The 15792-nt window shown below is 39.8% G+C and overlaps 1 long non-coding RNA gene across 1 annotated transcript in view; it reads right to left on the reverse strand.

Annotated features, from left to right (window-relative positions):
• Positions 1-332: 332 nt before the first annotated feature.
• The window catches only part of LOC122800756, a 98716-nt gene continuing 83256 nt past the window's right edge, over positions 333-15792 (reverse strand). Inside the window, exon 3 of the long non-coding RNA XR_006364638.1 lies at positions 333-10823. This is a non-coding gene — a long non-coding RNA (uncharacterized LOC122800756). The remainder of the gene's footprint in view (positions 10824-15792) is intronic.

The raw sequence follows: 15792 nt of genomic DNA on the forward strand, positions 1-15792 counted from the left end.
CTTGCTTGGGAACACGTACAGAACATTGAACAGAAACATGGAATGGTCAGTACAGAGGAAAAAATACCTACTTTTACCTCCAGGGCAATGAGAATTCTTGGTATCATGCTTGTCTACTTGCAGTACTACAAATCACTTGGGTAAGGGGATACAACAAACTCCAAAACTTCCTCAAACAGCATTTCCAAGACATTTAGTGCTGGGGAAAGACTGCAAAAGCTTCCAGTACTGCAACATGTATTAGTACACAACTCCATTACTGACCTCTACTCCATTCTGTGAATGTGAATGCAAGTAAAAAAATAAAGCAAAATTACTATGAAACACACAAGTTAACCCTTTCTGCTTTTATTCAATTAAAATGCAGCATTCTATACAAGAAATAATGTCCATGGAGGTCAAAAATCCTGCCAGAGAAGAAATAAAATTTCAACAATTAACAGAATTAAAAGATTTTTCTCTTTACATAAAATATCCATTTTCCAATTTACATAACTCTCATCTGAGTACATTTTGCATCATAAACTTTAGAACTGTACAACTTTGTTACAAGCAAACTTTTTCCTATGAAAAAACTATTAAAAATCCACCTTTTTCAACAAAAGATGCTAATCATACCCATTAAAATACAGTACTCCTTTACCATTCTTTTGAGTTAAGACCAAAATGTGCATTCCTAAACAAGGTGAGCAAGAAACCCAAAAGTTACTGCTACCTGGCTTGGAATTTACTTGTATTTTCCCTCATTTCAAAAGGAGTACTGCATTTTTTCAGTTTGTGTCCTAGCACTGAATGGAAGCGCGGACATTAAAGAAGCATGTGCAAGAAAACATAATTGTGGCTGCTTCTCCATTCAGCAGACATTCAGCTTTAAGAACACACTTTGAACCCCCCCCCAACATACACACAGCTGTACATAATGTGCATTAAATACTGGTTCTGATGAACAGAAAACAAAGTATTTCTTTGCATGTATCAAAGAAAAAGGATCAAATTATGTAGCTCCTGCCTGCAAGAAAACAGCAGGCATTAATATAAGTCTGTACATATGAAGAAGATCCTGCCACATGGCACTTTTTCCTATTTATTTTCAAGTATCCATTATACTTTTCTGTCTGGTGTGGAAAACAGTACTCTGGTCCAGAGTTAAACTGTTAATAGATTATGACTGGTACATACTTGGCTAGCTTTGCTCCTTGATCTGGTGGGCATTTTTCTACAGAATGTTTATCCATTTCATAAAGCTTTTGCAACAAAACATTAACATATTATTATGATTTTAAGTTTTAAATTGGTGGATTTTAAAATTAAAAACTTGAGAGTCTGGGCAGTTTGAACACATTACAATGTGACATTCCTTAAAGCAATGGGCAGGACTACTTGAAACTATGCAAAGAAAAATTCTTCAAGCTGCAGGAAATGAACAGCCAGAACTACAAATGCAGAAGCCACAAAAGTTAAATGTGACTGGTATAAAAGCAATCCAAACCATGGACCCAAGTCAGCTGCATATCACTAACACACATGAAAGCTAGCAGGAGCCCAGCAAGAATCTAACACTGACTAGCAAAAAGAAGGTGCATACGGTAATGAATGAAAGACTTTAAATACTGCTCAAGTGTCAGATGAATAACAATGCTACATGTGCAGCTCAACACAGGAAAAAAGTCTTTGTTCACTGGACTCTATGAATATTGACAACTGTGAAAATCCTGCTTGGAGATGCATGAGAAAGTGGATACAGCCTTAAGAAATGTCTACAAAGCAGATGGCCTTTACTACCCAGGGCATTCAGTGAGGTAATTCAAAAGGTCAGTTTCACTGTAAGAGGAAAATATATGAAAATTGGAGTGCAACATATACAAAAAAGTGCCATTATATTGGAGTCTTGTAAACACTATCTGCATAAACAAGGTTGAATTCCTGCTTTTAGACAAACCTCATGGCACAAAAGAACAAGCTTCAGGTTCAGCGACTAAAGAATTGTGGCATACAATATCACGCAAGAGAAAAAAAAGTGAGTAGTTAACCAGTTAGTCAAACAATACTACAGAAGCTCCACATACAGTTCATGAAATCCAGTTACAAGTGAAAAAAATATTCCGTTTAGTAACTGTAGTATCTGCAATATTCAAGATGGTGTACAAATGCATCTTCAAGAACCTTTACACCTTATGGATACATGTTTGTACAGTCACTATTTTAATAGCTTGCTAATACAAAGCAAAAGGAAAACTATTCCAGCAAATGCTACTGAGCTAACCCATTACATTACACTAATCTTTGCTGCTTACACACACAAATATGCCGAAATAAGAACTGCTCTGTCTTCTGCTGCATCACTGAGATTGGTGACATGCTCCTGCTTGGTACAGCAGCTACAAAGCAGTGGAGCTCTTGTTTTTAAGAAACTTTCACAATGTACTGAATTTAGAACCACAATCCCTACTTTTGGGGGGGGAGGCACTGCGCAATACTTAATGCAGTTTTCTCTCCCATCAAGCAAGTATTAAAATTGATAGTCTTACAAATTCTGTTCCCTCCATGCATTTAACATTAGCAGATTATCTTTATACACAACTATCAAATTAAAAGTTGTACAAAACTGCTGGTACTTAATGAATTAAAAAAAATGAATGTAGTACTACATGTGAAGCTAAAAAAACTGTTAAACTTATGTACGGAGATGTCCCTTTCTACAACAAGCCAACAAACCACACAGCAGAGAGATAAAAACAACAAAAAAAAGGTTACTTTACATGTTGAAAGGCTACGTTAAAAATGATGCTCTCTTTTCATACCAAGGCCTCCAAGAACAGCCAGTCTCTATGGTACTTACATGGAGAAAACATAGCCTTTTAGTAATGCCACCTTTCTGAAACGGAAACAAATGGGTGCAATAAAATAATATACTATTCCCTTGATCAAACTAAAAGATGCTGCCATTCCTGCAACTCTGTACTTCTGAAGTATTCATCTAACTATACAGTTTTGCTAATTCTGAACAAAATAAACCTTACTTTTAATACAGGATCTTCGATAAAGTTTTTTTTTTCTGGGGGAAGTTTTTTTTTTTTTTTTTTTTAATACAAGCATGAATGAAAAGGCATATTGAAAATAATTCAGTTGAGACGGACTTTCTGATTGACTATTATCAGCATGTTAAAACTAACTTTTACTGTTTAGCCTTTATTCTATAATATACCAGTTTAGATACAAGAGACACTGACTTCAGGTCCTTTCTTTCTACATTTACTTAAAACTGCAGTGCCATAAATCACTTGCTTTTACTCTCTGATGACACCTAATTCAGATGTACCCCAAAATTACCTGTTTATGCTATGCCTCTAATTTTAATTCATTTGAATTCCCTCAGAGGACACTACACAATGCTAGAATATAAAGCTGTCTAATTTCTTTGGTTAAGCAGCCTAGTTAGCTTTAACAGTTCACACATTACAGATCTGTCTGGACAGGTCAACTTTCTACTAATCAAATCTGTACTGCTGATTCATCATACAGGATGAAAAATTCATACATTAACACAAATAAAAAACATTGTGGACCCCTGAGTGTCCACTGCTGCCTGTGATGGAAAATGTGAATTAAGAGATGATCACTACTTTATATTTTTAACAAAATAAAGTAATTCCTAGGGTGGGAGGGGGTTGCAGTTGTCATGCAATACGCTTTTTATTTACTCATTTGCTCACAGCTAAGGTAAACTTGGGATGATTCTCGGAGGTCTTAACTCAGAAATAAGTAAGAGAAGCACCACAGAAACCATCACAAAAATGTTTGGGGACCCTCTTCCACAGTAAGCTTCAGTTACGACTTCAAAAGATAAAAGTCTAAATATACCCATAAGCTCAGAGGCAGCACCCCAGAAGAACTGTTAGAATCATGTCACGGTCCATGAGAAGGGTGATCTTCCATGTTCCAAAATTCTCAATTTTTAAATTCTCTTTTTCCCTATAGCTAGATTGCTACCAGTAACCACCAAGACTACTATTGCTTCAACAATGGTCCTACAGATTTTTTACATTTCTGACCAGCTCTTCATTACAAGCCTTTATTCAGGAATTATAATTGGTTTCAATGCAGAAGACAAGCTCAAATGCAGCATAATACTATTGGCAGACACCAAATCACAATTATGCAAAATTTTTCAAAACAATCTTTCTTGAAAACAGAGCAAAGTATAAAGAAACTTAAAATAACATACACGATTCAAAATATTCCTTAATATTTTATAAACTGACTGCACATGCTCATACACAAGTGCATCCACCTGCATAAATTTGGATGCTTCTGCAAATATTCAGCTGCTGAAAGGTTGCAACTGCAACAACTGAGCCTGCACTTCTGTCAGTCTCATTCCTTTCAGCAGACAGGAGTGAACTTTCAAGACAAAATTCATTTATGTCATTTTTTTCATAGATGAGACCATCTGCAAGAATGATTCTGCATCGCAAGTGCAGTGCCCACTCCAATGTCATATATAAAGCACACTAATGTAGACTGGTTGCAGAACTACACAGATCCAAAAATATACCATATGCTAATGTAAACTGGTTGCAGAACTACATAGATCCCAAAATCCCAGCAAATATCAAATTGGCAAGCAGGGGAGTAAACCTAATTTCTTATACTGCCTATCTGGATGAAAAACTTTAAGAATGGTGGTATTCTTTGACCACACTTTTTGGTGGCTGGCTTTCTTAGCAAGCCAAGTGCAGATTTCATCAACTTTCAACTAAGGGCACGTGCCAGCTTTTCTAAGTAAACCGCAGGTTAAATCTTTTCATTGACACTTACTACTACTCTGCAAAGGCTATGGAATTTGCAACAAACAATTCTTTCTACAACTGAATACCAATACTCGGACACGTAAGACACTACATAAGCCAGTATGTTTTCACACAGATGCACAGCAGCACAACAGCATGAACTGCACACAAGTCTAGATATTTGTGTTGGGGCTTCTTTTTAAAATAGGCACAAAACCTCCTGAAAAGCAGTTTGCTGACATGACTGAATGTTTAGGAAGCATCCCAGACTGTAGAACCATCAAAGATGGATACCAAACTAATATAACTCATATTAATCTCCTAACCAATCACAGACCTGGTTTACTCGACTATGTGACACTCCAAAATGAGAGGAAAAGCAAAAAAAAGGCGCCTATAAATATGGCATGCCCAACGAAAGTACACAGGTCAGTCCTGAAAACTAATGTGGTAATAAGCAACCATTTACAATATCTGCATCAATATTTATACATGGGTATTTAAACAGCTTTTGTCTTACTGCTATTAGCGCAGCCAAAATAGGAATATTTCTGATAAAATACTTAAGTAGTGTGTTGTAAACACCAAGGAGTGTTCCAAATAAATCCCAAATCAGAAATGCAAGCTGAGATCAGAGTTGCAACTAATGGTGTTCCATTAACTGACATCTCTAGTTATTCTGACAAACTGAATAGACTACTGAAATACAAAGTATTAAAAATATTCTGCACTTCAACAGTGCCGCTATTCTGGACTTCACCTGCAAATTAGCATGAATATCACAACCATATGATGCGAGAATGATGAAAGCAAGAACATGAAAGAGAGCTTGTGGCACTTAGCTGGATAGCAGCAACTGACTTTCAGTCCTGAAAGCTTCCTCTCATCCAGCTCATGCCAAATATGGAACCTACTGTGGAGGAATTACAAAACATATGTTACATATACAGGAAAGTGTCACAAGTATATTCTGTGCACCAGGAACAGGGTACATCCACAATTAGACAGTGCTACAAAGAATACAGTGAAGAGTCAGATGCGTATGAAGAATGCCAGGTCCAGCCCATGCAAAAAGGGCTTAGCATTCAGTACCAACACTTCCTCTATAGCTTGCGTTAATACGGTTTCCAGACTGAAAATACTCCAGTAACTCAGACCTCACAAGCTGGTAAACTAAAAGAATTCAGATGGATCAGTGTTGTACCCTTTTTAAAAAAATAAATTAAAAACTGGGTAGAGGGCCACCTACTTAAACTACAACCATACACAGCAAATGAAATCAGAAAAAAACAGCTTAAAATTTTATGCAACAGATGAACTTCTGCAAATGGACCTAGGAAAGTAAAAAGCCAGTTAGTGCGGATGACAAAAGTTTTCGCTCCCCAAGGGAATGATCAATTCGGTAGCAGATACCAAAAGGTCTCATGACAAACTGGCACCGTGAAGTGAGACTGAAGGTGGGCGAACAATGGCTTTAATGTTACAACTGTTCAATTCCATTTCAGCAATAGACTGGTGCAATGAAAAGTGTAAATAAGTTAAAACTAGAAGCCTTGGGTGAAGGGGAGGGAGAGGCAAAGTCCTCCCATGCCACCACACTGGAGGTGGGGGTGGGGGTGGGGAGTTTCATCATCTACACCACTTAAAACCAAGACTGCAACCCTAGGTCAAGTTTTTATGAAATAATCTGCAGTTGCAGTTGGAAATGGGCAAGTCATAATATTCTTACTTTACAAGTACTTTCCTATACAATAGCTTTGGGATTCTTAATGCTCTACAGCAATCCACTCTTACAATGGTATTTCTACAAATTTATTTTTACTTTACAAGGTCAGTTCTGCTAGGCCCATGGGCCACTTCTTCTGATTGTGCTTGTTAAATGAAGTTTGTCCAGTACTCACGGAAATTCCACTTTCATCATTTTGAAAAGATGCCTACCTGAAAGACACAGTGATCACTGTGGCTGGAAGCATGAACTGTTGAACAGTTCCAAGAACAGCATTAAACACAGACAGAAGTATGAGCTGTTGCAGAAGCATTATCAATTGCAGCACCCACGGTCTACATTTGGAGGGAAGAAGCAGATGACAATAGAACTCTAACATCTTCGGTCATATACATCTGAAAGGAGTTTCAGCTTGGGCAACCAACCTAAATTCCTGCCCATAAAAGAAATACAGCCCATGCCCAGGTGCCAGGAGGAGAGGAAAATAAATTAAAACACAAATGAATTTTACCACTTACAAAGTGGAAGATAAAGGATGATGTTACAGTCTATAGTAGGGATTCAGTCACTTGAACGGCAATTTACACACAAGACAAGACTCACAGCCCTTTAGTTAAGGGACTCGAGTTCTAATGTTTCTTCTACCAGCAAGCCTTATGAAGAGCAGACAAGGCCACCAGGAGACACAGCTGCTGTAATAGCTTTTTTTTCATTTGGAGCCTCTGCCACAGCAGACCCAATTTCTAGAGCTTAACTACTTCCCACTCCAGACCAGGTAGGCATCTCTTCAGCTGGACAACATCTGCAGTAAGAGGGGACATCAACCAATGCCATTTTCACTTTTTTTCTTGTTCTGTGGTTGAGGCAAGTGCTCTAAGTGCATAGGTATACAATGGCAGGATAGAGTTGCCCCCCCCCCGCTATGCCAGTCTAACCAGAACAGCCCCCCCCCCCCCAAAAAAAAACAAAACAAAACTGCCTTTCCCACTTATAGGTCAACCCGAGCAGGGAGGACAGCCTATAAAAGAAGCAGATAGGGAAGGAAAGAGGAAGGGCTGATTTTGCATCCAACCCAAAGATGTACACAGGTGAAGAGGAGGAGAGAAGTGGGGAGGAAAAATATTTCTGCAAAAGTGAACAAATTCAAACATCTACAACTATGGTAATTTCCAAACACAACTGTAACAGTATTAATACTGTTCACTGTTGCAATACAGAAAAGCTCAAGGACGAAAGGGTGTTGGGCTTAACTAATTTCTGTAGGATGGCTGTAGTAAATCCTTTCCTGCCTCTACATGCACTGTCCATGTTGTAATACTTAGAGAAGATTGGGGCAGATAACTAGGTAGCTGCTTCCATAATGCAAGATGGCTTCCAGCTTCTGATCTCCAGCAGGCACCTCTGACAAAGAATACCCTGAAGATGTCTGCAGGGGCTAAACAAGGAATCATACAACATCCTACAACACCTTAACTACATTCCGAAAGAGGGGCTAGGCAGTGGGATAGGGGAATACCCCGTCCAACTGGAGCTCTGGCAAGATAGTGGACATCTAGAATTCAATGGTGTGGTCCTAGTTCAGGGAGAGGTTAACTCTTACTTCTCAGAACACAGGCAGATACCAAAGCCTTGATCTAGGACATGCATACATCCTTGCAGAGAAGGACTGTACAATCTCACTGATCACAGAGTAGGTATGGAAACCAGAGGCATGTGAAGAGGTGTCAAAACCATCCAAAGATCAAGAGGCTTTGGATGATGTGCCATCATCCAAGTGCAGGGTGGCCTCCGGAAGGGCAATACCAAAGGCCTCTGTCAGAGCAGATCATCAGTGCTGTGGGCTGTAAAGTGCCTCATTAGACCAGCTGCCCACCATCTGTGTAGAGGACTTTCAGACTCCAAATGGATGTTGTATGCCTCCCATTATTCCTCCTCTTGTTGGCAGTTTACACTCTACCATTTTTGTTATGGTACCCATGTAGCCATGGCGGTCCTGGACAAGGTGGACAGTCTTTTCTGGGAGGCATAGTCCTGGACAGATTATGCAATCTCCTAACAAACGGGATAAGAGGAGACATTATGCACTGTCCCCAGAAAACAATGTGAAAATCCTTGTGAGGAATTTGGTTTTCTATAAGTAACACAAGTAATCACAGTATCCCTTAATACATTTATTAATCAAAATATCCCCCAACACCTACATACCTGATATGCCAGTAAAACTGCTACGGTTATAAACACATGGGAAAAGAAAAAGACTTCCCTTAAGCAGGTATTTACAGCCTACTCTGGAAGCCATGCTGAACTGATGGACTGACACATTCAGTGGCAATAAAGAACAAAAGATTGTGCTGGTAGATGTCCCCCTTATACCACACGTGTGCTATTGTCCACATAGAAGAGCTTCTGCCTATCCAGGAGGAGGATGATAGCTAAGCTCTAGAAGTAAGGCCAGACATTGGGCTTTCTACAGCAGAAGTCTCAAATAAGATAATTACCACAACAGTGAGCAATATGATGAATATACAGAATTACAATTCCTGACCAATCATGACCAAAGCGTTACATGTTCAAGATATGGATGTAAATAAATTTTCATATAGAGATGAGGAGCACAGCTCAAAAGATGAATGCTGAAATATATGACGAGAACATAGAACAACCTGATTATGATCAGAGGGACCCAAACCATCACAACTTGTTGTAGTACACAAACCTTTAGCCTCTCTGATGTACTACTAGGTATTGGGGGGGGTAAGAAAACAAAGTGTTTTACTATTTTACTACTCAGAGACACAAAACACTTAGTGGCCAGAAGGTACAGCTCAACAGCTTTAAAAAATGTTAAGACACTTCACACTGCATCACTTTTTTATGCGGAAACCTGAAACACTTTACAGCATTTAAAGCCGTGTGCTTTGGATGATGATGATGTTAGGTTGGCTGCTAATGTTCCTTGCAAGAATGCAGCTTAATGGTGCTAAAAGATGCTTAACAGAACTTAAGCACTTTTCTAGGTTAGAAAAGTGTTTAACAAATCTGCCTTTCTCCCAAATTCATAATCACAGCACTCCATGTAGTACATACTATATTACTACAAATTACATTGTTCTACAATACTGTTTTTTACCTTCACACCAAACATTTTTTTTCAGAGCTCTGCTTGTAAGACCTTCAGCTGAAAGAAGCAAATGGAAATTGTTGGAATACATGCATAATAATGTTCAAGAGGAGGAATGAGATTTAAAGGCAGGCAGGAAATTCAGCTATTTTTTTGTAATGTTGGACTGATGAAAGTAGCAAAGAAAATGTGTGTGTGATGTACACTGCATTTAAATGGAAAATGTTAAAATGCTTTGTTTTCTTTTCTACTGTTTGCCTTAAGTGACAATTTTATAAAGGTGTTTAAAAAATTACATTAATTCGCACTGTTCTACAATTCTGATTTAATTTCCCTCAAACACAAATGTTTTTCATTTTTTCAGTGCTCTGCTTTTAGGATCTTTAGCTGCTTGCAGTCACCAAACGTAATGTTACCATAAATCTACATATATAAACTGCAATATAGAATACGGAATTTCTCAGTCACTTCAGACACTAAATAAGCCACAATCTTAAATACATACTGAGACCTTCAGGTAAGAAAGCTGGTGGAAGATAATGGGGAAAAAATTAACAGGACAACTATTTAAACATATAAATTACTACTAAGGTATGAAAGCCTCAATATAGTATGTGCTACAAAAACAAAAAAAACATACGCAAAACTGTACAAAAGGCTTCTGCAAAAAAATTAACTTATTTCCTGAAATAATTAAACAGTACAGTAAGCAAACTCTTTTGTTAGAATATGTAGTGTTGAACAGCTGACCTATTGGCTGCTGAGTTCTGAACTCAATGCAGCATTTCCCTGTACCTGGCTGCCCACTACACTAATGCCAAGTATAATGCTCTGTAGCATTACATGCGTTGTCAGTATTGTACCAGTAGTTTGTAAATATTTTAAATAAAATAGTGACTGATCTTCATTAATAAAGGAAAAATTGCCAGCAAGAAATTGATACAAAGGGTTTCTCTAGCTTCTCACATCAGCCAATTTCTGACAGTTCAAGTCTACGAATTATCTTCCTCCTCAATGCCGCCTCATTTTAACTTTTCGAGCTGGGCTTTCTTCATGTTCATAGTCATCTGGGTATTCATGGGACTTTCTCCAGTAATTTTCTGAACTGGAAATACTATGTTTCCTGTGTTTTGATAAAATGACAGATCGCCTGTTTTCTTCTTTATCCATTTCCAAGATCCTTGGCCTACACAGAAAGAAAAAATAAAAGTGTAAGACAAAGGAAATAACCAAATCTAAGCATACTAAGGCGCTTATAACCACAGAGACAGCTTAAACAGAAACTGTGTAGTTTCACTTATATGGGTATAGTTAAGCAGCTAAATCATTCATTTTAGCACAAAAAAAGTGTACAGGTGTATTAGGAAAGCACAGTTTTGTAAGTAAACTTACCATAACAGTAGATGCTTGGATAGATCAGTGCTGCAGTAGCCTAAGTTAAATGGGTTACATCCTGCCAAGGAAACAATCGACCAGCAACTAAAGCTTTAGGGCACTGTCCACATGCCCCTACCACTGAAGGGCTTGGAGAGAGCCATATAAAACCAATGGTTAAGGCTTCAAACCTTCAGAGTTTTCTTGACCCAGAAAGAGAGACCAGAGAAAAGACTTTTTAGGTATATACTAGGACAAAAGGATAAATAAAATATCCACAACCTGGCAACACACACACACACACACACACACACACACACACACACACACACACACACAAGTGATGGTGTCCCTATGAGTGATGGTGTCCCTACTGTGACCGTGATCTACTGGAATCTCTACATGTTAGGTTTACTTACACAGCTATATTACATTCATCATTGCATCACTACTGCAGTAGCCTAAATTACACACGTATAGATTACCAGGGAAGGAAAAAGGAAGGGTTGAGCGTCAGATTCGAGGAGCTCCTGGATAACAGTTTTAGCAAAACTCTACTGTGGACCTGGAAAAGTAATCCAATTTGCAATGCGCAGTCCATCCCTTTCCAAAGGTCAAAGAAAAAGCCAAAACTCTGGTACAACGGGTTCTCACCTTACTGGAAGTGGATTGCTACAGTCACAGCAGTTAAAAACAATATCATGAGACAATTATTTGACAAGTACATTTATACAAGTAAGCTTACCATAACAGAAGTAGTACATTTGTACAAGTAGGCTTAGCATAACAGAAGTTTCAGTTATCACCACATCAGCTTCCACAGCTTCAGGGCACCTTCTATGCACTCAGTTAGCCAGTTTGTGATGAGCTGACTTAAGTCATTTTTGGGTGCCAAGTCCTTCAAAGTTTTTATGCCAACAGGGAGAGAGACTAAAGCCCCGAACAACACAATGCTAGAAAAAGAAAATAAAAGACCACATCTTGGCATAAGGCATACAAAAATAAGAGGGGTGGGAGGGAGCAGCTACTGCACCAGTAATCCTTTAAACATCTACTGTTATGGCACGTTTACTTACACAACTGTACTTTGTTCACCATACGGATTACTGCTGCAGTAGCCTTAGTGATATGGGAAGATTACCACAGCTTAGCCTGACAGGGTGAAGGAAGGCTGAGGGTCCAGAAGCCCTTTGAAAACTGCCCTAGCAAAGCCAATGCTACACCTGGAGGAACATCTAGCTTATAGCTTCTTTGTAAAAAAAAAAAAAAAAAGTCTGCACAGACTACCAGTTACTACTTCTAGAATCCTACAATTTTCAAACAGACCTAGAAGAAGCCCAGGCCCTGGCAGAATAAGCCTTAACCCTGCCTGTAATGCATGAAGCACCATTACTGTGCTCAAATATCAGCAGTGCTCCTATAGCAAGAGACCTGACCTTAATGATTGGAAGGGTGCTTAACAACTGTTAAGCACCCCTATGCTGTTAATATTCTGTCTGGTGCTATAGCAGCACTGAACTAGGGTGTTAGTTAACTGACATTCCAACGTAAATAACACCAGCAGAACATGATGCGTGTCAGTTTCAACTCGGTTTCTGTCTGCTGTCTACATTACACTTAAAACTTGTTTGGGAACGAACTGCAGAAGGAAGCCTGGCATCTTTGGCTATGGTTAGAATTGGAGGAACCATGCGGTTAGCTTCAATGATGTCTGATCCAGAGGAGGCAGTCTGGATGGATGGAACTGTAGATCTGGATACTGATCCAACATCCATGGAGGATGTACAAGAGGAGGCCATAAGAAGGGGAACACTTCTGTCAGGGCCAAAAGGGTGCAATGAGTATAACTCTGGTCTTGCACTACCTAGACTTCTTTATGAACTTGCTTATTTAGGGGGTAATGGAGGAAAAGCGTACAGGAGACCCGGGGACCAGTTGTGGAACAGAGCAGCCCTCAGTGACTCTCCTGTATGGAAATCAGGGTAAAGTACCTAGACTTCTTTATGAACTTGCTTATTTAGGGGGTAATGGAGGAAAAGCGTACAGGAGATCCGGGGACCAGTTGTGGAACAGAGCAGCCCTCAGTGACTCTCCTGTATGGAAATCAGGGTAAAGTACCTGCTGCATTTGCTGGTTAGACAGAAAGCAAAAAGGTCACAGCAAGGCTGGCCCTAGTGACTGAAAATAGCTTGTGTCACTACAGGGCCAAGAGACTACTTGTGAGGCATTATTACGGTCCTGCTTAGTTTGTCTGCAAGTATGCTGGATATCCCCAACATGTGAGATGCTATCAGAGAGAGTTGCGAAGACATCCATCCCCCATTTCCACTCTCTTCATGGTTCCCAACAAACAGGGTAAGAACAAGTTCCTACTTGTTTGCTAATGTACCATATAACAATCATGTCTTCTGTATGGATATCACACTCTTGGGCAGTAGGTCCTGAAAAACCTGCAACCCTAGCAGAACCACTCTCAACTTTAAGATACTGACGCATACAGATTGATCTCTTGTCAATCGTGTACCTAGAACCATCTGCCCTTCAAAATGCGCCACCCCCCACAAACCTTAGAAGGGATGAAATCTGTGGTCACTGTTGCTGCTGGAGGATCCATCTGGAAAAGGTGTTCCTTGGTCACCGATGGGGAAGCTATCCCACCACCATTTTAAACAGACATGCATAGTGTTGCAACACCAATGACTAACTCTCTCCAGAAGACGATATATACTCAAACTAAGTGGGGGGATATGCACCCACAACCTCTAATTTAGGGGGGCAGTACCCCCCCCAAACTACATATACTAACTCCAGGATTGCAGCAGTACAGTGGGGAAAAGGGCATATACCTTTTACTTGCCGTACAATACTCTACACAGTGCCATATATACTAATTGCAAGATCAGTGAAATGAGTTTTCAGCAAAGTGGTCGGGGTAAAATGGGATTCAACGAAACAAAGTAGACCCATATATAGATGTATACACTTTATTCACCTGCTTATATTTTCTAATTTGTATTTCTTCCTACTACTTTGTTGCTTCATTTTGCTTTGCTTTTTCCTGCTACTTGCTGCCTGTTCTCTAAAGTGTTCAACTGCATCTTTTCTGTTGCATTTATTACTGTTTATAGCCTATCTAAATTGTTATTCTGAAGTGTTATTTTGGTTTAATCACTTGGGCTTTAGGCCCACCCCTTAGCTCTCCCTGGCCTTTCTCCCTCATAATCTGACAAATATGGATGGACAATTTCTTACAGTTTCTCCTACCAGTCTGGTTGATATGGGCATCCTGAGACAGTGTGAGACAATTTGTGAGAGATGCAATTACATAAGTAACCTAGAGTCCAAACTCTCTCCTCCTCAAGCCAGTACATCTGGCACCAAAAAGGCAGTCAACAATCACTACACCTCAAACACGACCCACACCCACATATGCGCAAGTCCTCCAGATAAACATACCCCAAAAAAAAGGAGATCTCAGAGACAAAAACACACGCAATTTCCACAGCCCTCCACACCACATACCATGCATAGTCCACACACCTGTGCCTCACAGCCACTAAAGCTTCACCATAAGCCCAACATATTAGTCCATAGGAGACTCCATTGCGAGACACACAGATGTGCCTCTCACCAGGCTGGATAAGGAGAAAGTCACGGTTACTTGTCTGTCAGGTGCTAAAATCTGCCATATCACATACGCACTCAAGTCTCTCAACAACAGGTACTGTTATGACTCAGTCATAGTCCATGTTGGTGTGAATGATTTGAAATGCACCTCTCTGGACTATATGGGAGAGACATGATTGAGTTTTCTGATTGCGTGTCCCAGGCAGGTATGTCCCTAGCTTTAAGCAGCATTCTGCCATCACCCAAAATGATGCCTCAATACAAACAGAAAACAATCGACTAATAATTAGCTTAGTTTCTGGTGTCATTCCAGGGGGGATCCAGTACCAGACAGCCTGGGAAGATATGATTGACAGACCAGAATGCTTTGCCAGAGATGGCCTGCATCTGTCTCACCTGGGCTTCAGGCAAAGGCTCTTGCTTCCCCCTATAGTGTCTTTTTTAGGAAAAATGATTAGGTAAAAACTACCAACATAAAACACACAAATTAAAGGTCATGCTTCTAAACGCTAGGAGACTAAACATGAAACTGCACTCATTGCAAGCATTCCCTGGAACCCTGGAAAATGCTGACATCTGTGCAGTCACAGAAACTTGGTTCAAAGTTGCGGAGGGCACCCCAGCCTTACCTGGTTACTCTTCCTATCATACATTCAGACCCCAAATTGTGGGCAGTAAAGCCACAGGAGGTGGAGTTTCAATATACATTAAAGACGAACAGATCTCCAAGCTGGTCGAACAGTATGACGCACAAGAGACACTCCAGGTGCAGTTAACTATTGACAAGACCCCTATTCAAATCATAGCTATCTACCAGCCCCCAAATATGACTCAGGATGCCCAATCCGCCTATTTGGACCTGTTCTAATCTATCAAGATTCAACCCTTCACCCTGATCCTGGGTGACCAACTTCCCAATCATAGATTGGATGAACCGCTCATGCCATTGGAACAGCTAGTCGATACCCCCACAAGAGGTGGTAATATCTTGGACTTTGTATTGACCAACATGAGTAACCACACTGCAGCATCCCTATAGTATCTTCCCTGGTAAGATCAGACTACAAAGTGGTCACTTTCGAAGTCACATCTCCCCCAACTCCCCTCTAGCTAGGATCAAACAAAAACTTCTCCAAAGCAGATTACAGCCTCCT

Source organism: Protopterus annectens, chromosome 1.part0 (assembly GCF_019279795.1).
Source record: "Protopterus annectens isolate FY-2018-M chromosome 1.part0, PAN1.0, whole genome shotgun sequence".
NCBI lineage: Eukaryota > Metazoa > Chordata > Ceratodontiformes > Protopteridae > Protopterus > Protopterus annectens.